Here is a 26,655-nt window from a genome sequence, read left to right on the forward strand (position 1 = left end):
TTCAGAGAGTTCTCAATTCTTAGGAGATTTTTAATCACAGTGGAAAAGCAAGGGTGTTAATGAGGTCTATAAATTAACTTAAAGCAGGGTAATTATGTCCTATGTTGTAATAAAGGCTGGGGTGGCCAATATCATTAAGGCAAATTAAACACTTTCTCAGATTGTGAAGATAAATTGAATAAAAATATTACTGTAAACAAGGGCCTCGTTTGTTGTACTACATATTAATTACGGTGTGGAGGCTATAATTGCTGCCTGGAGTTCACCTGAGCCTAGGAATGGCTGTGAGGATTGAGATAAGCCCTGGGCTGCTTGTGGCTGGTAGGAAAGGGGAGACAGCATTACACTAGTGCTTCAAGAGCAGCTACTGCCTTCATCACAGACCCAGTCCACGAAATTGTTACCAGAAGCCTAACTCTGGGTGTCCCAACTATCCAGGTCTAGCCACTCCTCAAAAAAAACAAGCAGAAATAATAATGTGAAAAGCAATCAATATGGACATACTGAGAAGGCAAAATGAAACCTCAGCTTTATCCTCCAGTTGCTGACATGAAATGTAGGTTCATATAGAGGAAGAACTGGGGCAGAGGTGAGAGGTATTCAAAATTAAGCAGTCTTGGTCAAATTGTGGTCCAGTCAAATTCTTCAGTTCTTGTTCTTGGTCTGCAAGGTAGCTCCAGAGAAGTTTTGATCATTAGGGGATCAATTCCCACTTGGCACTCAGGATTTTTAACTGTCAGACTTGTGATCCTGGAAGAGAACAATTCATTTCCAAGAAACAATTGTTTCTGTTGTGGAGAAGTCTCATTCTGAGATGATCTGGAAAGCATATGACAGGAACTAAAGACTTATAGATGTCTGTCTAGGGGTCCAAATCAGGATGCTGTGAGTTTCACTGCACATCTGGCTTCAATCTTAAAAGGGGATGAGATAGATGAGGCAAATTTAAGGTCAATAAACTGTATTACTAGTTCTTAGATGAACACTCTTTAAAAATGATTCACATGCCCACATGCAGAGCTGAGTGGGTACCTGACCCAAGGTTTAAGGTAATAAAGGACACAGATACAAACAAGGGCAGAAATGCCAAGCTTCAATAGGCCTAAGAGACACTACTTTTTTTTTTTTTTTTTTTTTTTTTGTGGTACTGGAGATTGAACCCGGGGGCACTTAACCCCTTAACCACCTTCCCAACGCTTTTTTATATTTATTTAGAGACAGGGTCTCACTGAGTTGCTAAGGCTTTAATAAATTGCTGAGACTAGCTTTGAACTTGTGATCCTCCTGCCTCAGTTTCCCAAGTTGCTGTGATTACAGGTTTGTGCCACCGCTCCTGGCTAGAACACAGTTTTGAACAATAGTAGACTTTCTAATTCCGTGTTACAATATTACAATGTCTTCCTCTTGCTCAATGACATGAATATATCTTTGATTCATGAGCACATGGCACAGATATTCTAACATGCTAATAAATGAGGTAATCTGGAGACCAAAACGAAATGAAAAAAATGCATGCATATGCATTTACCTCCACTGCAAACATGTTACAAATGACTGAATAAAAAAAAAATCTGTATCTTGTATTTGAATAGATTTATAATATTCTAAGTGTGTTCTAAAGACCTTGTTCTGATCGCACCCCTAAATTGAAAATCAACACTACATATCAAGTATTGTTTCCAATATACAGAAATGGAGACTGAAGTATTGATAAATTGTCTACTATGTCAAAAATGACAGCCACTGCCACAGGTTGCATTTGTATTCAAACATAAAACTTTCTAATTCCAAAGCCCATATTCATGAACATCACATGGCATTGCTTATTATTCATCATCAGCCACCTGTAGCTACTCATACTGAAGCAGGAAAAGTGACAATGAAGGAGAGACCCACATTTTGGAATGAGAAAGGAAAATCACAGAAGTCACATATTTAAGAACCAAGCAACAATAAAAGAAACCCAGGACCCAAACAGGGTCCAGGAAAGATTCATATTTGTGAGAGCTAAACATATTAGTATTATTTTTCCTATTTCTAGGATGTTTTTGAATGAAATATAGAGAGAGTTAATTTAATAGTTTGGTTAAGAGTACAGATTCACCTGTACCTAAATTCAAATCCTGACTCCATTTTCATAACAGTAAGGTTTGGGGAAATTTTTTAATCTCCTTTAGATTGTTTCTTCATATATAGTTTGGGTATGGTTTTGATACTGACTCCTAAGTATTGTGTGGAAATTAAGTGGATTGATAAATGCAAGGCATCAAGAAGGGTATGGAAGTCCAACTGTTTATTAGCATTTATATTTTAATTTTTGAGAATCTTATATGAACATTTTCTTCCAATATGTCTATAATGAATAGTAATACATTTCTTGAAAAGTTTTTGTCTATTTTTCTGTATTTATTTTGCTAAAAACAGTGGAGTAACTCATATCCCACCTTCACCCCCATTTTGCTTTTTTTTTTTGGCTAATAACTATAAAAGTGCATTGTCCATACCTATAGGTCATCAGGCAACAACATTTACCATGTAATTGATGAATGCATATGACTTATCCTTTTCCAAACAAACATAATGGATGAGACCCTTTCTTGTTTCCTCACCAACTGTGTTCATTTGGAATGTGCTCACCAAACTGAAGAGAATCTGTCCAAAAAGAAAATGGCCTGTTTTCCTTTCTTTCAAACTAAATGTCACATAACATTTTGCCTTTTTCATAACATTATGCTTTTTTATGGGGGGGGTATGGGTCTTTTTTCTTACATTTGTTCCCTGATATTTCCTCATCAATACTTCCATCTGTTATCTATAATACCATATTATTCAATGCTCTCCAGAGAGTCAGAACCAATATGATACATAAATAAATAGAAGGAGATTTATTGCAGAAAGGCTGAGAAGTCTTAGATTTATTCTGAAGTCTGAGAAGGCCCACAATCTGCATCCACAAACTGGAGACTCAGGAAAGCCAGTGATATAGCTGCATTCCAATCCCAGAAACCTGAGAACAGAGACAGCCAATGGTATAATCCAAGTCCTAGTCTGCAGACCCAAGAACTGGGAATACCAATATCTGAGGACAGGAGAAGATACATAGGGACTCCAACAAAAGCACAGAGAGAAATTTGCTCTTCCTCTGATTTCTGGTTCTATTCCAGCCCTGAAAGGACTGGATGGTACTGGCCTGTAGCGTCAGGGCAATCTTCTCTACTCATTCTAGTAGTTCATGTGTTAATTTCTTTCAGAAGCACCCCAACAAACAAACCCAGAAATAATGTTTTGATAGTTTTCTGGACATCCTTTATTTTGGTCAAATTGACAACTAAAATTAGCCATCATTAGATATGAAGGATGATTTTCTACCTTCTATAATGCTTTTTCTTCACAATGCCTCACACATATAATCTTTAAACAAGTGTTTATTTAAAAATCCATGACTATTCTTTTGTGTTATCTCTACAACCACTCTTAAACACTCCTGGGCATAAATATACAAGTAAGTAAAATTCTGTTGTTTGTTTAACAAAAAGCATTCTGTGTCCTTCTTATAACTAAACATTTAACTACCTATTCCTGGGAGTCATTAGCTCCAAATATAAAAATGACAATTAGGTCAACAACTTCACAATTTTAAATTTCTAAGTATTTTTAAAAAGGTTAATAAGAAACTCATATTAGAAATATAGTCGGTGATATATAATATAAATTACATTTACATGTGTAATTTTGAACTAGTATAAACTAAACTTTAGTAAATTAATCTCTGCATAGAAAAATTCAAAAAACGTATAGATCGAATTATAAAGAAAATGAAAATATCCACCAGTTTGGCTTTATGAGCTATAATTGTAGTAAATCATTTTTTTTTTTATTTTAAGTGAGAGACCTAATTCGTATAACTTAAGAGGAGGCAATATTCTTTCTTTAGTTCTCTCCCCCTCTCTAGATCGACTTTAACAAAATTTTTTATTCTCTATAATGTAACTGTAAACTGAGATTCTATAAATTATAATCTAAGAAAACACTTTTGGGCCAGCACAAGCCTCTGAATTTAATGACTATTGAGAGCTATACATCAGCAGACTATCACCAATTATGCTACTACATAGTCTTGTGAGATCAAATCTACCAACACTATTTAACAAAGTTTGTATAAGGTTCTGCAGCATGACTACATAGTGAAGACTGGTTAGAGGCTCTGTACACACAATTCCTCCTCATGGACACAACTCAACTTCATTTTCCAGGTCACCTTGCATCAAGATTGGGTCAGGTAAGCAGAACTCATTGATGAAGGGAATCTGGGTGGTGGTATCAGTTGAAGGCACTGGCAATTAAGAAGAGGAGCAGCTTCTCAGTACCATTACTTTTCTTTTTTGTCTGTTGGTGACCATCAGGTATCTTAGCTAAATAAAGGTAGAGCCTCAGTCTCTGAATAAACATGGGGACCTGAGTCTCCTAATCAATCTAAATAGTATCTCTCTTTAATGGAAAACAAAATTGTTATTTTGTTATTGAGAATGGAGACTTTATTAAGGCACTTAGTACCTTTACTAATATACTTTTTATGTTTTTGAACTAAATGGAATCGCATTTACTTTTATTTATTGACACAACAAACTATTTATATGCCAAGCACTGTGGTTGGTAAATGGAACTTCACCACACACTAGCCTGAACAAGTGTAAGCCATTCACAGTGTAACAGACAAGGGTTAGGAGAAATATCTTAGAAAATTCAAATTTTAATTAACACAAAATATCAATTAATAATTTCATATCCTTATGATTCAAATTCAATTCTAAAAATATACTTTTTTTTTCTTTCCTCCTTATTGAGTAATTGTGAAAATGAGAAATCAACATCAAATCCCTGGATTTCTGTCTCAGACCCAGGACCTGTTAAGTAAGAGAACATATACTAACACACCCTTTTCCTCCAGCTGGTACGAAAGAGTTCTTCATATTTTGTTCTTTGTTCTACTTTCACCTGACCTCATTCTTACGTACTAAGTGGTTTGAAAGCAAGGAGACAGGGGAAACAAGACATCTTAGGTGTATTTTAGTCTATGTTGGAGGATGGTGGAGGACATTTTTCCACCTAATCTGGCATAATTGAGCAAGGGACTCTTGTGGATTTCAAGAATCACAACTTACACTAAAGCATGTACCTTTCCCTTAGTGCAGACATTTCCCATTGGTAACTGGTATAGGTAATGGGTTGACAAGAACTAGACTCTGGTAATAGAAAATGTATATTCAGTTTTTATGATCTCTTCTTCTGCATGTTTCCTGGTTTTTTTAAGTACTGATTTGACATTATCCATATTGCTCACTTTGTCCATGTGGATACATTCTATTATTTCTTCTGATAATTTTTCTTAGTCCCAATCCAAATTCAAAATACATAATAAATCTAAGACACCTGCAGGTATAAATGACATTCATCCCATTTTCTGAACATTTTGGGGTTTATAGGTTTACATGCCTTTAGCAAAGTATTTGACAAAGTCGCCTTATATTCTCCTGCATAAAATGAGAATCCACGGAGGAAAAGGTGCTACTACTCCAGAAGAGGACCACAAGGCTCTGATTCCTTCACTTTGTTGAATTTAGTTCTCTTCTTTAGTTCCAGGAACATAATTACTAGATTAAAGGCTGTTATTAAAGTTTCCAATTACAATTTCAGAATCAAATTGTGACCTAAGGAAACAATAGATCTAACAAGATGAACATTAAATGCCATCTACTATGTTAAAAAAAAAATAGGTGGCAACTACATCCTCAATTCCATCCCAGTTAAAGTAAGTCCCAACAGTTAATATTTATGAGATTTTTATCAGGCAACATGAAGAAAAATTATAAGATCATGATATTGTCCAACTATGGATATTGGGATAAGGCCCCCAGCCAAGGGTGGGGAAATGAATTCTGTACTCCTCATAAGCTAATACAGTTGGAATGCAGCATTCAAAATATGAAAAAAAAGATTATCACCTTGTACTCTTCACTGGCCATAGCTTTTCATAGACATGTCATTGTCCTCTAGCCAAAAGCCACTACAGGAAAATACTTATAGTCTATAAATTGGGTTTATTATTTGGTGCAGTGAGAACACACACGATGAGGCCTACGGTGTTTGCAATTAATGATGACTTCTTCATTTACTGTTTGTTATCCGCACCCCCAATGCCAAATGTAAGGATTTGTGTTTATCATCATTCAATATAATTTTAATATATTTCTCTTTACTACAAATTGTTTATTTTTAAAAAACCTACCTTTTCCATCATGGAAAGCACATGTTCAGATTGCTAATTCCAATTTTTTTTTTTTGTAATTTTTCTCTAATAAAAGTGAAAAAAAATACATCTTCATAATCTAAGTTAAGGACTTAGCTGTAAAGCAAAAATTTTAAATTCTTTCTTATTAGTTTGCTGTTACAGAATTAGTCACATCTGTATGTGAATTATCTGTCTCTAAATAAATTGAAAGACTCTGCTTTGCCAAAAATCAACATAACCTCTATATCTCGTAGTAATTTTTCATTATTCTGTTCTGCTTTGGTTTTGTTTTAAACTAAAATTTTCTTACCCAATGTGTCTTCCAGTACTAGCTCTGGGATAAACTGCTATCATTTTTAAGTATTCTGAACTTTCATTTCACAGTCCATTCTAGTTGGGACTGAGACTTTGAGCTAAGGCCTTTTTGGCCAGCACTCCCACCTCTGGCTCCAATCGCAGATACAACTATAATCTCCAAAACTGGGAAAAAGGAACACTTGGCATTAAATAGAAAAGTTTTCTGACAGAGCCATCCAGGCTAGGCCAATATAATAAATATAATAAAAATGCTAAGAATCATTGCACATTTTGGTATGATGTATTTAAAACTTTAAAAATACTGAGGTCCTACTTGTAATTTCTCCTTGTTCACTGGCTTAGAAGACATTGACTAACACAATGCATACAAAACTGTCATTTTAGAGTTCAAGCAGCTGTTTAAGATACTAAGGGAAAAAAATATATTCCCCTAGCTGTTGCAATCTCCACTTCCTAAGAGTAGTGGCTGAGGGAAGTTGCTCTTCTTACTCAGAAAACCAAGAACACATTACAGCCCAGATGTGAATGGGCTGCTCCTTGATAGAATAGATCTTTTTTCTCTTGGTATGTAGCAATATATCAATGGAGACTAGGCATATCCTCATTATACTCTTGGTGGATGCTGAGCAAAGCGAATGCTGAATTAAAGTTAAAACAAAAACATTTGCATTTACCTCAAAGAGAAGCTATTTCACCCACAGGTAAGAAATCTCACTGAGATAAAGATATTCTTCTGGGACTACCACATTTCTTTCCTCCCGCTAGGTTGCCTGGATGAGGAACAAACCATGGAAAATTATAGCAAATAGCTTCCGAGTGAGAAGAGAGTATTAGCAATTAGTAAGACCATGAGGAAACTGAGGCAAAATCTCTTCAACATGTCATGAGCAATGACCTCTCAACTGTCAAAGATGATTAAACAGAAATTAATACATGTATAAACAAATCTAATATGGAATTAAGAGAATATTCTAAAATATTAAAATCCGAATATACTATTTTGATAGCTTTTGTTTAATACCGTCCCTAACAAAACTACAGCAAATGGGCACAATGAAGATTTCCATCAGCCCTCCAACCTCTGGAGTCACTCCCTATCTCTTATCAGAATGATACTACCTGAGCCTCTTTCTACCTCTTCATCACCCCAGGAAGCTGAAGAGGGACCAAACTCCTTTTGATAACATGCATAGATATAGATATTTGCAACTGTATGACACTATAAATATGCCTGCATTTAACAATTAAAAATAGTTTCTAAATCTTCAAGATGTGTAGACAAAATGCAAAATGTGAGCCATAGATGGTTGGTCAAAACTATGGCTATAGGAATGTGGTTATTTTGTTTTTCTTGTTTGTTTTACTCTGGGCTTGAGCCTAGAGATGGTCTAAATTTTAATGTTAATTATTAGGTATGTGTTCCTTTTATTAACTTAAGATTTCAACATTCATTATATATACCATATGCACACACACTAGTCATATGATTCATATAGCAAAAACTATGAAACCATGAAACAGAAAAGAAACACAAAAAATTGTGAAACCAACCTAGATGCCCTTCAGTTGATGAATGGATAAAGAAACTGTGGCATATACATACAATGGAATATTACTCCGCCATGAAGAATGATAAAATTATGGCATTTGCAGGCAAATGGATGAAATTGGAGGATATCATGCTAAGTGAGATAAGCCAATCTCAAAAAACTAAAGGACGAATGATCTCGCTGATTAGCGGATGAGGACATATAAGGGGGGGTAGGAGGGGTTAGCGTTAGGGTTAGGGTTAGGTTTAGGGTTAGGGATAAGGAGGGTGGTAAGAATGGAGGAAGGAAGGACTGTATAGAGGGAAAAGAGGGGTGGTAGGGGTGGGGGGGAAGGGAAAAAATAACAGAATGAATCAAACAACATTGCCCTATGTAAATTTATGATTTTTAATTTAAATAAATAAATAAATAAATAAATAAAATACGGGCCAAAATCATAAAAAATTAGACTTAATTTCCCTAGAAAAGACGGATCCTAAAGTCAGGTTAAAAATGTCAAATATATACTAAAGTGCAAAAGCCATATGGAAAATGAAATAAGTCAGTGAAAATGACATATAAAGGTAGCCATGATAAATTAAGAAAATTAAGTGATGAGGTGAAGAGAAATGGAGAGTGTTTCTGTTAACTCTGAACCAAAAGGTCACACAGAGAAAAATTAGAATATATTTAGATTGCTAAAACTGATGTTAGATCCTGATGACATAACTATATCCTATGTAAGTTTCCTCTATCTTAACATTTACTAATCAAAGCTCTCTAAGATCATTAGCAATGGCTGTTCAACTTTGGGTTGGTAGAGAAGATACATCAGTGACACAGGTAGTTGAGACCACTGCCAGTAGGCAGATGCCTCTCTTCCATTAGGCAAGCCATAGGTGTTTATCTAGTCCACCTTGCTAGGCACTTTGAGCAGGTGGGAGGGGCTCTTGTTTCAATCAGTATATTGCACATGTCAACTGATGTTTTCTGTCCTCTTCACTGTAATATCAGCTGTAGGATGACAAGATATTTTGGGGGGTTGTTTACTTCTGTATTCCTAGAAACATGTGAGGCAAAATGATTAATAAGCCCTGATTATTATTTGAGTAGGAATAAAGTAATATATAACTGTTTTCTCTGCTCTACGTGTCTCACCTCTTAGATTTTCCTATTTCAAATGAAAAGGCTGTGTGGCTCTCAGCGTACACATTTTGTGTACAGTAACTAACCAGCATCTGCCTGATTTCGATTTAGAATTGCAAACTATGATTTTAATTCCTGCAGGGCCTGGGTTCATCACTGGAGGAGTCTTAACAACCCTCCCATGGGCTGATGTGCTTCACATCCTGAATACTCATCAAGTGACCCTCACAACAAGTACATTTTCACTTTAAAACTACAAGACAACAGAATATGTTTAACCAAATGGAAGCGTAAGACAGATCAACAGTCTCATCTTACAGAGGATTCAAAATGAACATTCAGCACACTGATCTCTTATTGCCTCTTTCAGGAGTTTTATTTGTTGGTCCCCTAAGGCAATATGCTCGCTGGTGTTTTTATTACTTACTTCAATCAACAACCTGTTTCATTGCACATTATGTGGATCTCAAATTGCACCTCGGCTGTGGAGCTGTGGATGTAACCAATCCTGGCTGTAGCCTCTACCTCCCATTTTGACGGTGCCCTGAACCACAAAACTTTTGAAGCAGTGCCACCTCTCAGGAATCACTTGGGTACTCAAAGTTTTCTCGGGAAGTTTCACATTTTTATTTGAGCTTACAAAGATTTTGTGGAAGCACTGGGAACAATTTGAAACAGAGTTGGGTGAACATACTTTCCCCCTCACTTTCCAAAAGAAATAGGTTTAAAACTTAGTGAGATCTCTCTGTACATTCCATGTGCGCCTGTTCACGATTCTGTATTCTCCAGATTTGACCAAGGCAAGTTAGCAAGGGCTGCTTGCAGCACTCCATGAAAGCTTCAAAGGGATCTTATGTAATGCCAACACATGTCATTTTTCTTGAATCAAACCCTAATGACTGCATTTGCAATTTAATTAAGGCAGGTTTATTTTTAGACTGGTAGGAAAAGAGGCATGTTGTTTCCTCTCACTACCCAGGAAAAAAACAGCAAATCAAAACTGAGAATCAGCAAGAGAAGGGCAGATAGATAAATGATCCTAGGATCAAATATAGCAGTGGATTTCACTCTGACTTGCACTATTTAGAGGAAGGACAAAACAATATATATATATATATATATATATATATATATATATATATATATTCATTTTAATACTTCTTTAGCTCCCTCTCTCAGGAATAACTTAGGCTCTGTTCAAAATTGTGAAAATTGGTAGTAGACAGCATGAGCTAACAGGCTACCAAATGTGACAGTAGGCCAAGTTTTGTTTCTTCTGCAACTTTTAGGTTTGTTCTGCTATCTGCTTCTCTGACCAAGTGGAAAATCCTTCTCGAAAGTCTGATAGCTTTTATATTCAAATGAGGTGGTGTTTTTTAAATTTTAACTACCACTCTATATAAATTACAAGCCTTTGTCCTTTTAACAAAGGCAATTTAACAAATTGGAGAAAAGATTTGCACAGAGATATTTTCTGGCAGTCCTGAAATTAAAACAATTAGGCACCAGCCTGCTCTCTGATTCATGGTAGACATGGTTACTCAGGCTGGTCTCAGAGACAAAGCAATTAAGTGCCTGGTAAAGGTGATAATGAAATCTTCTATCCTGAATTCCTTTTATAGGGTCTACTGTAGAGATACATCCTGCTTTAACTCCACAGTATCTTTTGAAAACCATTTCTGTGTTTGTTGTTTCCAGACAATCTGAACCCTCACTGCTGTCCTGACTGGGAAAAATCAGGGACAAAGTTTTCAGGCTGTTTTCTTCAGATTGCATGATGGTAAGCTGAGCTCTGCCAACCATTACAAATCAGTGTGAGATCTTCAGCTCAAAAGGGATGGGCATGAGAAAGATAGCATTCAGGGGATCATTTTTGTCCCAGAAGTCGAGGGACTGCTCCCTGCCAGGGTATTAGTGGAGAAGTCCCTGGTAGTTCAGCCAGCTGCCCAGCCGATCTGAAGCATACCATGTTCTCTGACAGCAGTGGCTGCAATGATCATGTGTCCACTTGAGCACTAGCACTGCTCTGTGATAAGATATGTGCAGAAATGGAGATGCTCTTAGAGCAAGTTGTTGTTGATGCAACATCCAAGGACATGCTCAAATGAATAGGATACCAACCAGGGTTTTGTCAAATGTGTAAGGCGAGTCATGTACAGTAAGAGCTGTAAACCAGGCCTTCTGTGTAGGGCCATGTTAAATATGTGTGTCATTTTATACCAAGAAGGTATAACAATGTGAGAAAATGTAAGTTTCATACGTGAAAGACGGAAACCTAGAAGAGTAGTGTTTCTGCAGATTATGGTACTATATTTCATGTTTTACCATGGGTTAGGTGATGACCTTGACAGGGTACAACTGAGAAAGGCTATCACAGGATACCTAATAAAATTTGATTAAGTGTTCTATTTTTCATTAAAGATCCATAAATAGTAAAGAGAAAAAAAAAAAAGAAAAGAAAACAAATAAAACAAAAAGAAAGTGAATGGACGTGGAATCAGTTTCTCCCTTTAAAAGTATTTTAAAGACAACAATAACTTTACAGATTAAATTATTAAAATTGGCTACTGATGAAGGAATTAAAGTTCAGTTCTGAAAATCTGTCATAACTTTCCTCACTGGTGATCAACTCAATGAGTGAATATTTTGTGAATGCAAAATTGCTTAAAATGTCTTTCATTCCAATATACCACCTCTGTGAGACTGTGGTTTCTCTACTATGAGTTTGTTTAAAACAAAACATTAAAACAATTCGTATATAAATTAGTTCTCAAGAGGAACATTGTCATCAATCAACTGAAAGTAATTAACTATCAACAAGATTATCCATCCCATTAAAAACAGGTGTTAACATGGCAATCACTGGTTCTTAACCTTTTGTTTAATTATGATTGTAAAAAAACAAAAAGTTAGCAATAATAATTCTCCAAATTAGGCCCTTATATGAACAATAGCAATGAAAAAAGTAGAGATATTGACTTTTTCCTATATTAATGAATTAAAATTATTCTGATTATATTTATTGGAATACAACTCACGTCTATTGAGTCTAATTATGAAAACTTTAATCTTATTTTTTATGCTCGTCGAAGTTTGTTTTCCAGTAATTATTTATATTGTACTTTTTAAAAGTATGCTTCCTGACTGAATCATTTGCACTACTGATTCTATGACTCCCCTGGACATCTGTAAGCATTATGGTTTGGATGTGAGGTGTCCCCCAAAAGTTCACCTGTGAGATGATGCAAAAAGGTTCAGAGGAGAAATGATTGGGTTTTAAGAATCTTAACCTAATCGGTGATTTAATTCCTTGAGTGGGATTAGCTGAGCGGTAACTGAAGTGGTAGGATGTGGCTGGAGGAGGTGGGAATTGGGGCATGGTTTTAGGTATACATTTGTATCTGACAAGTAAAGTCTCTCTCTGCTTTCTGATCATCATATGAGTCAGGCTCTCCTGCCACGATGTTCAGCCTCACCTCAAGCCCCAAGGAATGGAGCCAGCCTTCCGCGGACCGCTGAAACCCTGAGCCCTCAAACTTTTCCTCCTCTACAATTGTTCTGCTAAGACTGATACTACTGATTATTGGTGACGAGTTCTGCTTTCCTCAAATGTTGAAGTTCGAACAGTCGAGAATCACGCTGAGGCAAGCATACAGCAGATTTTATTTAAAAGTAAAAAACATAGACTTCTCCTGGGAGGGAGAAGGGGGCCATAGCTGGTAGTCTGGTATCCCAAGAAATGAGAACATCCTGCTCCCTTTTATATATTTTAGATTTTCTTTGTTCTCCTGCTCTCTTCCCCCTTATTTCTCTCCTTCCTGTGTATGCGATGTGACTAGGACCAGGAGATGCTGGTGGGATGGCCACAAGGTAAGAAGCAGATGGGCAGGTACAAGGGCCAAATGGAGCATCCAGGCAGGAAGCAGCCCAGGAGGCATTAATTAACAACTCCCTGTCTGCAACCTTTTGGGAGGGTAGTATAGGCAGGTAATCTTGGTAATCAAAGGGCCCTGGAGACATTAATATTCCAATCTCCCACAGGCAGTCTCCAACTTCCCAACCCGAACTGGCCTCCATTTTCTCAGTCCAGCCCGATTGCCTATCTACACTGACTGCCTATCTTTAATTCTGGCTCCAAGATCTTTTAGTCACAGCAACAAAATAGCTGACTAAAACAGTATGTTACCTAATAAGGCCATCAAATACATTTTGTTTCTGCTTAGAATAGCTGGAGGGGGTCTGTGTTTTCTAGCCCAGGCTTCCTGATACTATATCCTAATACTTTCTTGCCCCTTTTATGCCTTTTCTGCATGCTGTGACTTAAATAATAATTCACAAATTAAAGTTCCATACTACTACCTTCTTTTTAAACATCTTTCAATATTTTCCCATTACTGTAAGGAAAAAAGAAAAGCATCCATTATGTACTGCAAGACAAGAATGGTGACTTCTTTTCTGGCTCCATGATTTGCCACTTTCCAAGTTATTTTTATATTTATTTTTTTATCTTATTTTATTCAGTTTCTCTAAGAGTCCATAGTAATTTTAAGCATCTCCTTGGGTCAGCTAAAAATGGTGTTCTTTTCACTTATTATTTAAATTCTCTTATTCTGCTAGATCTCAGGTCAAATACCACTTCCTCAAGGAAACTTTCTTTTAACAGCCTAGGTTTGTTTTAGCACTTGTTTCAAGTTGGCAGAGTACCATACATTTCCATTTTTTATTATTTGAGGAATATAGCTTGTGAAAAACACTTTGTTTCTTCAAGAATAAAATAAATTAAATAACCAAAGCATTATTTTTTTCCATTGAGTCTTAACTACAAAACCTATTGCAAAGCACAAAGAAGCACACTTAAAGAGGCAGTGGAACCACGTACCCACCCACATATGCTTCTGATACAATAGATTGTAAACCTCCTGGAATGTCAAGAAATATATTTTTAAAGTGTTTTGAAGATCTCAGAGTATTTAATCATACATGCATACCATATTTTTAATTAATGCATTATAATTGTGCATGCTATTGTTTTTCATATTGACAAATTCATAAATGCATATAATATAGTTGGCTCCATTTCAATCCCCAGTACTTGCTTTTTCTCTTCCCTCTTCTCTCCCTCTGACACCTTTCTCTATTCTATTGATCTTTCTTCCATTTATTTATTTTTAAAATTAGTACTATAGTTATATATAAAATTGGAATGCATCGTGATATGTTGCACATAGCACATGCACAGTTAGGTCAATTTCACTCACAAGTCCTTTCTCTTTTTCTCCCTCCTTCTTGGTTGCCCACTTCTACTCTACTGATATCCCTTCTGTTTTCATGAAACCCCTTTTTTAATTCCCCTTTTTCTCTCTAGTTTCTGCACATGAGGGGAAAAAAAAAGACATTCTTTCTGTCAGGTTTATTCCACTTAATCTGATGTTGTTTTCATCCATTTACCAGTAAATGCCATAATTTTTGTTCTGTATTGCTGACTAGAACTCCATTGTGTACATATACCACATTTTTTTATCCATTTATCTATTGACAGGCATCTGGGGTGGTTCTATAACTTGGCTATTGTGAATTGGGTGCTATAAACTTTGGTATTAAGGTATCTCTATAGTTTGCTGATTTTAATTCTTTTGGGTAAATAACAAGGAGTAGGATAGATGGGTCATATGGTGGTTCCATTCCTAGGCTTTTCAGGAATTTTCATACTGCTTTCCAAATTAGTTACACTAATTTTCAGTCCCACCAAAGATGTATGAGTGTATCTTTTCCCCCTCATTCTTGCTAGCAATTGTCACTATTTGTATTTGACCATTGTCATTCTAATTGAAGTGAAATGAAATTTCAGTGTAGTTTTAATTAGAACTTCCTGATTGCTAAGGATATTGAACATTTTTTTCATGCTTTTATTGGCCATATGTATTTCTATTTTTGAGAGATGTTTGTTTAATTAGTTCAGTTACCAATTTATTGATTGGGTTATTTGATATTTTTGGTGGGTTTTTTTTTTTTTCCCTTAGTTCTTTACACCCTTCCTTGCCATCTCTCCCTGGCATAATATATATTTTAATGTTACTTTTAAGTCCTGGTCATTCATGGGAAAATTGCCTATAACAAAAGCTGGTATGTTCATAGTGCCAGATTGTCCTATATCTCTGACAATCCCATCTGAGAAGATGATCTTCTTCCTCTTTTATTCTTCGTCACCTTGCTTTCCAAATTTAATACACTATTTTAAATTCATCTTAGGTTTGTAGAATATTTGTATAGTATGGAGAGTTCCCATATTTCTGCACTGAGTTTCTCCTATTATTAACATGTTATAGCAGTATGAAATATTTCTAACAACTGATGACCCAATAGTAACACATTTTACTAACAAAATCTATACTACATTCATATATTTTAAAAAAAATTTAACGCTTACCCTCTTCCTGTTCCAGGATTCCATCTAGGATACCACTTCCCAATTATTCATCATGTCTCTTTGAGCTCTTCTGAACTGACAGTTCTTCAGATTTTCCTTCTTTTAGGCAGTTTAGATATTTTGAAGGAGTACTAATCTGACACTTGGTAGAATATCCCTTAACTGGGATTTATCTGATACTTTCCATATGGTTACACTGGGGTTAGGGGTTTTAGGCAGGAAGATCACAGGGATAAAATACCATTCACATCCAAGTTATCAAGGGTTTATTCTCCCAGCATGGCTTATGGCTATTGTTAAACTAACCAGCTGGCTCATGTAGTGTTTGCCAGATTTCTCCAAAGTGAAGTGACTCTTTCCATGCTATACTTTTTGGAAGAAAGTTACTATGCCCAGCATTAAGTCAAGGAATAAGGAGTTATGTTCTACTGCCGCCTCGAAAGATTCTACACGAATCTTCTTAAAAATTATTCTGCATACATGGAAAATGTATCCTGCATCTCCCATTTATTAATTTACTCAAGGAATCATTTATATCAGTGTGGGTTCACAGATTTTTATTTATATTTAGCACTATAGTCCAGTATTACATTATTGGTTGCTCAAACTGTTCTAGCTTTCGCCACTGGAAACTTTTTCCTAGCTCCTATGCCCCTTTGACATTCCCTCATCATGGAGTTTTGCTTTGTCTTGCTTTGTTTGGCACTTCCTAATTTCAAAATGCTCCAGGTTTATCATGTGAGTTGTATGCACTAGGCTTAGAATTAGATGTTTTTCAGAGGAGTCTTATCTCCTTTTACTGGAGAAGGGTATCTAAAAACTAATAGCTGAGTACAGAATTGGAGGGGTTTCATTACCTCTAGGCTTTATTAACTGACTGAAAAATGAAATCCATGTATACATATTAATCCATGTGTACACACATATCTGCAAATATGCCTGAATATATATTTTGTTATCCATATTAAGCTAAACACAGGTTCATACTGACCTCTTCAATGACAATCCAATAACTCATTGGTTATTCTATACTTTTCCCTTTGATTTTCTGTAACCTCTTATTCCAGTAGTGAGAATCCTGCCTCCCACCATCTGCTAGTTCCTTATTTTTTTAAGTACCAGAATATTGATGCTAAAATTATAACTCAATATTCCACTGAGAAACAATTTTACTTACTATAGTACAGAATCTATATTCAGTTTATTTTACCACTAGTCTTATGATGTCTACTCATAGCCAAAATTAGGTCAGAAAATTTAATCTCATTCCCTTTAGTAAGGTTATTTCATATATTTATCATGCAATTCGATTCTCTTGTCACAGTTTGAATTCTATTAAAATTGCCTAACCTCCTAAATCATTTCTTTTAAATTTCATATAATTATATCCATTCATTATGCTATAAAGTTCTGTGAGTTTTGTCAAATTTATAGTATTATGTATCCAGCATTACAGTATCACATAGAACAATTTCCTCAACTAAAATATACCCTGTGGCTCAATTTGTCTTTGAAAACCCCTGGAAACAACTAATGTTTTTATTGTCATTCTAGTTGGTCCAGTACATACCTTTTCAGAACAATTTCTTTGCAGTATACTTTTGAGATTCACCCATGTCTTTTCATGGCTTGAGTCTTAGTCTGCTTTCTGGGTAGAATGAAAATAAATTTATTTATCAGAGTTTTAGAAGCTGGGAATCACAAGAACATGGAGGAAGCTTCTGGGAAGGGTCTTGCTGTTGCCTTGAAGTGTGATGGCAGACATCACATGGCAAAAGAGTATGTTTGTGAAAGATGTTTAATAACAATGCTACTCCTATGATAATTAGCCCAGTCCTGCCACACAGCATTAATCCATTCAGAGGGCAGAGTGCCTGATCTACTCACCTTTTAATGATTCTCCCTCTCAGCATTGTTACAATGTCAATTACGTGTCAACATGAGTTTCCAGGAGACTTTCAAACCACAGCAGCTTGATAGCTCATTCCTTCTTATCCTTGAACTCAACTTCCTTTCATCCATGCACCACAGTTCATATAGACATTCACCTATTGTAGTTGCTTCCCGCTTTTGTCAATTATGAATCATAAAGTTGCTGTGAGCATTTGTGTGCAGTTCTTGTGTAAATAAAAGTTACCAAATCAGTTGGTTTAAATACAAAGGAAAGTGAATTTTGGATATTAGGGTTAAGATTTATAAAAACTGTTTAGATTTATAAAAACTGCCAACTAAAATGGGCTGAATCACTTTGTATGCCTGTCAGCATGGAATGAAAATTTGTTTTTCTGCAGCTTCAGAAGCAACTGGTATCACTAGTTACTGAATTTTAGCTATCCTAAAAATTGTGTAATTGTTTCTGATTTTAATTTCCTTTAATGTTGGTAATTTTTATATATTTATTTGTCACTTATATGCTTTATATAGTCAGGTGTCTGTTTAGATTTTTTACTTTTTGTTTTTCTGTTTTGGGTATTGGGGATTGAACCCAGGGCACTCTGCATGTTTTACAAGCACTCTACTTCTGAGCTAATTTTGTCTAGTGCTTGGTTATCTTTGAGCAAGACCATCTCAGAATAACTTTGTTGTTCTATGGGATTATTTTGCCTGTTCTATGTCTTTTACCTTTGAGAATAAATTATAAAATCAAGTTGTTGATAACTTCACAATACTTGCTAAAATTTTGATTGAGATCACATTGAATCTATAGATCAAATTAAGAACTGACATTTTAACAGTGTAGACTTCTAAAATCCCAGAGCATGAATACATCTCCATGCATATATATACTCTTCTATAGTTTCTTTCATCCAGTGTTTCTCAGCTCTCCATATACAGATCATGTACTTCCATAAATCAATGTAATTCCCTATATTAACAGATTCAGCAAGAAAAATACTGTAATCGTATTAATAAATTCAGAACAAGCTTTGACAAATTTTAATACTCATTAATGATAAAACAAAAAATAGAAATTTAAGAATTATTTAATAGAATAAGAGAGATGTTAAAATTATCCCTAATATTATAATTGATGAGAGAACAACACTCTTCCCCTAAGAATGAGACAAGATGAGGAAATTCTCTCTTACCATTCCTGTTCCATATCAAACTATAAACCATAACAAATAAGTGAAATAAAACTGTGTACAGACTGAAAATAAATTAATAAAATTGTTTTTACTTTCAGATAACTTGATTATCTAGGTAGACAACCCCAAGAATAAAATATAATCACTTGGAACTGATAAATAACAATAGCAAGTCTCATGATGCAAGATTAATATTCATTTCTATAAATAAGCAACCAAATGTGGAATTAAAAAATTAAATATAAGAGAGAACAATATATATGCATATTCCATTAGCCATTGATTTATATGTTTCCATGAGTAAAACTTTTTTTTTTTTTACATCTCTCCCTCTCCCTTTTAGGATGCCTTCATTTAAGTATATTTACAATGTCATCTCTTACAATGTCAACTCTTACATATTATTAAGTAAATCTCCAGAATTCTTTTCCATTTGTACTCCTGAGCAAAGTAGGAATATTTCTGATTCTAGCTCCATTGTCAAAATTAGATTTACTCAATAGTTTCATCAGATCATTCCATGATAGACTAAAATTCATCATAGATCCCATATCTTGCACAAAGAAAAATGCTGAAGCAGTAATGTGGGTAAAAGGCATGAACTATCAATTCGTTAAAGAACTAGAATATAATCTTGACTTATTAAAACTTGTAAAATAATTGGTAGCCGCAGAAAAGAAATGTAAATAACAGAAAACAACAATCTGTTTTGCAAGGATAGTTGCATCCAGGCACTCTTTAAACACTGCTAGTGTCAGCAAAATATGACTCAAGATTTCAAAAACAAATAGGTGGTAATTTATATGAAAATATAAAGTGCATGCAACCCACTTACTAAAGATATTCAATTTTTTTGAAAGAATAATTAGATATGTTTTAATCATGGGCAAATGGTGATGTTCAACCAATCATAATTTGAACAGAAAACATCTTTAAACAATTTCAATACTATGATTATTGACTCAGAAAATTAGCGTACATCTAAACTCTGCAATACTTTGCAAATGCTGAAAAGTATCTTATAGCTTTATATGGCTTTATATGAAAATATGTCCCTGTAGTACATATATTATGTATATGAATATACATGTTTTAAAATATCTATTATTTTAATGTATTGCCCAATTTATTTTAAATTTTATGGTTGTATCTGTGTATGTGTGCCAGTGTGTTTGTGTGTAGAAATAAAGATGAGGACAGAAAGAAATTTACCAAAAATCCTGGCATAAAAGCTTTCAGGTAATTTTATTTTTTATCTCTCAGCATGTATTATTTTTATCATATGAGAAATACTAACACTCTCTTTTGACTAAAAACTATACTTATTAATTCCTCTAAAGGCAAAGTACTAAGAATGAGCATTACTGTATTTTCCCTTTTCCTCCACTTCTTAATTGCAGATATTTAGTGCTGACACCAAAATATTTTAATCAAACATTTTAATTCAGTAGTTTTTCTTTTTCATACTTATGCTTGGCATCAAAATTGGCCTAATCACTGTTTAATTGTTTCCAATACTCACCATGTGTCCATTTCAATAATGACTTCTCCATTCTTGACATATTTAGAGATGTTAACAGGACTCAGAGAGGATTCAGCTGCCCTGAAACTTATGCAAGAACTGGTTCTCATAAAATGAGAACTTCTCAAGATAAAAAATGTGAAAACAATCTATTAAGATTAAAAGGAGGTTTTCTGAGAAGCAATAGCAGCATCTGCTTCACTGCACGAGGGAAAAAGGAGCAAGATCAATATAATGAGAATGTTACCAATAACCTGGAAGACAGATGTGAGACATATTCTTAACATTCAGAAGAGAACAACTGGGTTAAACAATGAAGCTGAACATGAAAATATAGAGGGAAAAAACACTAATAACTGGAGTCCCAGAAGAAGAAACAAAAATAGCGGAATGAACTATGGCAAACAGTTCTTCTTCTTCCTAAGACAAACACAAGACATGAATTTGCAAACATAAAGTACCCTAAAGGCACTAGAGAAACTTCCCTTGTGTGGTTGTACATCTATGTACATAATAAGCTATTTTTCTTTGTTCTTGAAGATCCTGTTCAATGATGTGCTATTAAATCACAATGAACATTTTGGTAATTTCAAAGGAAAAAGTTATGATGAATTTTTTCAATGCAATGATGAAATTTTATCACTGAAATGCATGTGCGTAAAAGTAGCCATTTGACGGATATAAACTGAGTGTGCTCAGGTAATAGTTTCTTGCACTTATTAAGCTAGAATGAAAGCTGAGCTGATAGTGTGTGCTTATGGTGTGAAAGGGTTACCAGGAAGACAGTGTGGAGTGGATGATCTACTTTAAGTTCAGTTCACAGCTGTGTTTAGTGAGAATTCTTCTTTGGGAAGTTTACACTAAAAGAGAATCAAAACCAGGCTTTATAAAAAAGCAACATCAAAGTTTTCTTGCCTTATTCATATTCCATTTAGAAGGGGCCCAGAACAAATGTGAAGACATTTTAAAATTTTCTTTCTTCTCTTTCTTTTTGTTTATTTATTTATTTATTTATTTTTTGTATGTGTGTATGTGCAGGATACACAGGATGCTGCGTATCAAATCCAGAACCTAGTGCATACTAAGCATGCATGTGAAGGCATTTTGAACCCATTTGTCAAATTCTTTTAAGACCTTTATTAAAACTACACTTATTAAAACTACACTGCATTCAAAATAAAAATATAAAAATAAATGTATAAACAACCTTGACATAAAGCAAAGGCTAAACACAAAAGAGTTGAGAAGATTAGAGAAACAGCGAATGCCTATAACAAAGTGAAAACTCTAGAAATGCTACTTTTCCATTCTTCTCTCTTGGTGTCCATATACAAACACAGTATTTAGGTCCAGCTGCACATGGCACTCATTTCCATTTTTTCCTCCTGACTGTATCTCAGTGGAAGCTGTTGGGGTGAGTTCATTGGCGAATGTGCCTATGTGTTGGAATCAATGAGTCTAAATATCACTCTATGCTTGTCTTTACTTAGTTTCTAGGACTGAGAAAGTCATTATATATTAAAAAACAGCAATATGATAATGATAGAATTTTCAACTGTTCTTGTGTGGAAAAGTTGCTAATTAAATTTTTGTTTTCTTTGAGAAAATGCAGCAGACTGATCTCATATTTAATTTATGTAATATTAATATTAAATAATGCTTCTGATGAAATAAATTCTATGACACTAATTAATCCTTTATATTTCAAATACTTACATGCCAGTTCTCATACTTCCTTTTTACATGAACTACCAACTTGTCTTCTAGGACCCCCTAGGTAAATTGTTTATGGCAAACTCTAAGCAGAACACACTATATGATGACATCTTTAGTCAATTTTCAGCTTAACTGTATGGTTTTGTACTTATACTACAACTTTGAATATATAAATGAAGATTCTAGATACATTTAAGTATCCAAGTAGAAGCTGCCATTTTCTCATTTTTATATGAGAGTCAAAAATATTTGCTGTTGGGCCCTTTTTATTAAAAAATTTCAATATAAAGAGAAAGTCAGGAATAGAGTATTAAGGCAGAATTGGAACTGATGCCCAGCCAAAATCAGAAATCATGGAGTTGGACCGGAAAGCAGGAAGTAGATACAGGTGGAGTCCAGAATATTTTAGATTAGAGCAATCAGCAGTTTCAAAAGTAGGTTTCATGTACCAGGAAAGATATGGGAAGCACAAATGACTTTAGAAATTGACAGCTCTGACAAGTCTAATTAGTACTGACACACTCTTGTTATAGCATCTGTGATATGTATATTTACCAAAACAAAAAAAACAAAAACAAAAAAGAAAAACAAAAAACATTTTGGAACACAGTTCTCTAGAGCGGTACATGACTATGTTTCAAGCAGTGGGCAAATAGCAGTTTTAAGGAAGTTTGTTTAATAATAAATGAGAATATAACAAAATCTATTTAGAATCACGGATTAATCAATTTCTTAATCCATCGATGGAAAAAAGGGACAATTAAAAAGAAAATAATTAAATATGTCACCAACTTGATAGGGCGTGCATTTTTTATGTTAGAATAATCACCTCATTTATATATTTTTTAAATTAGTGTTAATTGCTTGATCAAATATTTACTATGGATCATTTACTTAAAGGTTTGGGGACCTATGAACAGTGTCTGTTACATTGAAAATGCCAAAGCTTTTGAAATGAAGCAATCTGAACATATTCAAAATATTAAGAAGATGAAGTGATGTGTGTATAAAAGGGAATTGTTATCCTATCACTAATAAAAAAAAAACTCTCATACTTCTTAAGAAAATAAAACATCAACATCCAAAAATTAAAATAGACATTTTTGTATCTAACATTCTCTTAATATGTGATAATTGCAATAATTGTGTTAAAGTGGTTATGTATAACATGATGATATATTTCATTTAGAAATAGGGTCAGTACTAGGTTGTAAGTGAGAAAACTATGAGCTAATGAGACTTCTGCTTAAAAGACATGGATTAAATGTTAGGAAAGGAATTCTGAGTATGAGAAGTAAGTCCTTCTTGCTCAGAGATGGGGAAAAATTTGTGTTCCATTCATGGGATAAGACTGGAGAAAACAAGTAAGGTGATCAGGGAGGAAGATCAGAATGCTGACTAAATGACAAGACCAAGGCAGTACTGGGCCTGGAAGACATACGGAGGCATGAAGAATAGTGACTAGGAAAGAGCCATTTAGTTGTAGCATTGATGTTAAAATTTGCAAAGCTGACTTCCATAAAGTACTTCCTACTTTAAAGCTTCCTACTTTAAAACGTCTTCTTCAACTGGACAACTAAAGATGAAAAGAAGAGGGCTTAAGGTACTATTAGCCTAAGGGAGAATGGAAGAAAACTTGCTGATGACATCTTTGGTTTCATTCTGATTTGATACTGTGATTGTTCAGGTTGATAAAAGTGAATTGATGCCTTTTTCAACAATTTGTCATCCATGTTTTTTTTTTTTTGCCATGTTTTTTTGATTTTTGTCTTGTAATAAATTTCTATAGACTAGTCAGTAAAAACAATATCTTACCAATTACATATGACTTTTCATGCAGTATGCTAATCTTATAGTCTATGTTTCTGCCTCAAGTTTGTAGTCATTGATACGGAAAAGACTTATTAAATCTGCTTTTAAGGACTTAATAAGTTTATGTAAGGCCCAGATCACATCTTGGCTTATTTTGATATTGCCAAGCCAACTCAGATCTGAAAAGGCATGTATAGAATATAAACAATTTTTCTGAACATTCTTAAGAACTTTACTTCACAGTCCTTAAATCATAATAAACAGTCTTTTCAAAGCCAAATGAAGACTTGTTATTATATATCCAGTTTCTAATAAAGATTCTACCATTTGTAGGACCCTATGTCTCCATTAATGATATTAAAATCATTATTGCAGGGCATTAAGCCATTAATCTGAAGAAAGTAGTTAATAAAAAGATAATATATTTACAGAACTGCAAGACCCAAATACACAGGATAATTGGAAATTTTTATTTGTTTTCCTTTTGAGCATCTACTCTGGATAAGACACTGTGTCACTCAATTAGATAATAAAACATAATTTGCATTACATAAAGGAAATTACAGAAGTGAGCAGACCTTAAAAAGTATCATAAGTTATAAACCACATTTTGTTATAACAATAAAAACAAACTATTTCCTTATACATTATAAACTGTTCAGTACTATGCAAACATACTCCTGTTACTATTTACAAGATGCAGGGATGATATGTAATGCACCCAACAACTTATAACACAGGAGCATAATTAGGTAGAAAGTAAAATCTGGATACCTATTAACTCCATTTCAGGTGTTAAAGCTCAGTTGCTGGATTTGGAAGTACAAACTAGGGACTGGGCCTCCAGAATCCAAGCCCCTCAGAAAAAATCTATTCATTATGTTAAGGATGGTATGTCTGACAACCTGGGAAATACATGATTCATTGTTTTCTCACATTTTCAGATGATGAACACTTGTAGCTTAAAGAAATTGTTATTACCCCATGGTCATATAGGTAGAAGATGTTATAGCTGAAATTTGAATAGTATACTGATTCTGAAGTTTATACTTGTAAAGTCTCTGGTATGTGATACAATAGGTGAGCAAACTCTCCTAGGATTGCAGGGAAGAAGAAATCATCTTGTCTGACTGAAGATATTGGAAACTGCAAAGATGTGAAAATATATCTGGACCTTATAGGAAAAAAAAAATCACCTTTCAGTGCACACTTATATCCACAGGGTAATTGATGGAAGATATGTGAGGACAGTCATTTTCCATAGATTTAATCATTCAAAGCTTTAGGTGAGTCATGTACTCCTTTATTTATGCCTCTGCCATGATTAAAAGTAATTCTGTTTAGTACTTAATCCCAAATTAGATATCCCTAAACTCAATTTTTAAGAGGCAATTAATTTGATACTTGGATTTAAAATCCTTTGGTGTATTAACCTCAATCTTTACAATGTTTAGAAGTAGATTCTAAGATGCACACATTTTTGAAAAATGCTAGCTATGAAACTGATCTCTTTGTATTAAATAAGGGTAGACTCCAAAATGCCAGGATTAGGGAAGAAATGGGCAGGAGATGTTGGCTTGAGTTATGAATCCAATTCATCTTTGACTCTGCTGTCTGTGGAGATGTGGCCATTCCTAAAGCATGGCTGGTCCATCTTTCCAGCCTTTGCCTCTGTCAGTACATTCCCCAGGCTTGAGCTCCTTTGAAACCCCAAACTGCTTAAAAGCTTTATAGCTATAATATTCTGGTAAAGGGGAAATTCTTTCAGCTCTTAAATTATATTTCAACCTGTTTCTTTTGCCTCTTTCTGTGTCTATAATGCTCTCAGAGCTGTGTTATGAAGTCCTCCAGGGCACTAAACAAATCTGTAATGACACAAATGATAATATGATGTGTTATTGATGAGTGCTTCTACATTTGTACTAAAGGCAAAAATGATGTCCTCTGTGTTCAGAAGAACTAGGAACTGGAATAGGGGGCCTTGTAAGGTGGCTCATGTCTGGTGGGATTGCTCTTTAGATGAAAATATTTGCATGCTTTCTTGACAAAGCACTGCTTGCTATCTGCAATTGGGTTGATAAGAGATTGTCATTTAGGTGAGGTTGTCCTTTGCTCAATGCTGTACTTCTCTAGACACTTAACAATTATGGAAACTAGACATATCCTAGGGCTGATCTACCAATGATTGATATCATCATTGGGTTTCCTGGCCATATTTGGAGATAGCTCTTTTCAGCAATTGAATTTCCCAGATAGTTGCCATCTATGGTCCTTGAACATTCCATCCAACCTTATGTCACACATTACTGATATACTGATATTCCTAGAAAAAAAAAAGACAAAATAAGGACTATCCATCCAATGTGTACTGAGATGGAATTGTAGGTGTATTTGGGACACTCAGTAGTGAATGGTGAAAGTTACTACAATAATTTTTTGGCCAAAGTAAGTGAAGGGGCAGCTTATGAGGATCAAGAGTGTGTTTGGCATATTTGATGATGCCAAAAATTATTTATTTTTGTATCCCCAGATTCAGTCACAAAGCCTAGTATATAGATGTCATTCAATTATTGCATGCTAAATTAAACTGATATTTGTGTAAATTTGTATATCTAAGAGAAAATGCCAGCAAAGCAAGGGAAACCATGAGTCTAGGGAGAAAAAAATGAATTTGGCAGGAAAAGGATATTAATTAAATATGCATGGGCAAGGAAGAATAAACAAGCCACAGATAAGAAAATTATGAAACCATGATTAAAAGGAATTAGAGTCAGCATTACTCTGTATCTAGACACAAGTGACTTTTT

General features: G+C 34.6%; 1 long non-coding RNA gene across 1 annotated transcript; it reads right to left on the minus strand.

The window, feature by feature from the left end:
- Positions 1–274: 274 nt before the first annotated feature.
- On the minus strand, positions 275–17,359 carry LOC306668964. Its single transcript, XR_013765988.1, has 3 exons — positions 17,280–17,359; positions 7,282–7,377; positions 275–914 (listed from the first exon to the last, which is right to left on the minus strand). It is a non-coding gene; the product is annotated as an uncharacterized lncRNA (long non-coding RNA).
- Positions 17,360–26,655: the final 9,296 nt, after the last annotated feature.

This window comes from Sciurus vulgaris (genome assembly GCF_902686455.1).
Source record: "Sciurus vulgaris genome assembly, chromosome: 8".
NCBI lineage: Eukaryota > Metazoa > Chordata > Mammalia > Rodentia > Sciuridae > Sciurus > Sciurus vulgaris.